The following is a 730-nucleotide window of genomic DNA, read 5'->3' as shown; positions in this document are numbered from 1 at the left end:
AAAGCTACTATGTGAACAGAAGAAGCCCACTCTAATTATTTTTTCTAAATCAGTACTTTTTAGTTAAAAATGATAAATATGATTACATATAACCATGAGGAAAATGTTGGCCTGGCCTTAACAAAGACAACAAAAATATGAACTAAAGTTAAATTCTTAGCCACAACACTAAAAACAAAGCTAAATATATACTCAGACGTAAGATAAAGAGATTACCTTATTCACTACCATGGCTATATTGTTGCTCTCATTCAGAAACATTGATTCTAGAAACAAATAGAAAATTCAATTCACCAAAAACTGCAAACAAGGAACTGCTTTTGCTTCTCAATCTTTCTCACATACCTAGAGCAGAAAGTCAAACAGAGAGGATGAATTTAAGATGAGAGACTACTCCAATCTTCTATGCCACACTTTTGAAGCCACAATCTTATATTGCCCTACAGGACAGGGAGTAGCTTTGTAACTGAAAAACTATGAACTAGACTTATGTCAATAAACTTGCTTCCCATTGGGAAACACAGTTGACATAACACAACTGAAAGCTTTTATTAGAAAAGGACAAAAATGTAACAAAACAAATAACAAAAACAACAAACAAAAACTTCATCCAAGTTGAAGTCTAATGAGCTATGGCCCTCAAAGCCCTGGGTGATTCTATTCCTATCTACTTCTCCAAACTCATCTTGGCATCTTCTCCATCTTGCTCAATCTTTTCTTTCTATATTTT

This window comes from Propithecus coquereli, unplaced genomic scaffold (genome assembly GCF_000956105.1).
Source record: "Propithecus coquereli isolate 6110/MARCELLA unplaced genomic scaffold, Pcoq_1.0 Scaffold345, whole genome shotgun sequence".
NCBI classification, from domain to species: domain Eukaryota; kingdom Metazoa; phylum Chordata; class Mammalia; order Primates; family Indriidae; genus Propithecus; species Propithecus coquereli.
Note: the sequence above shows the minus strand (reverse complement) of the source record.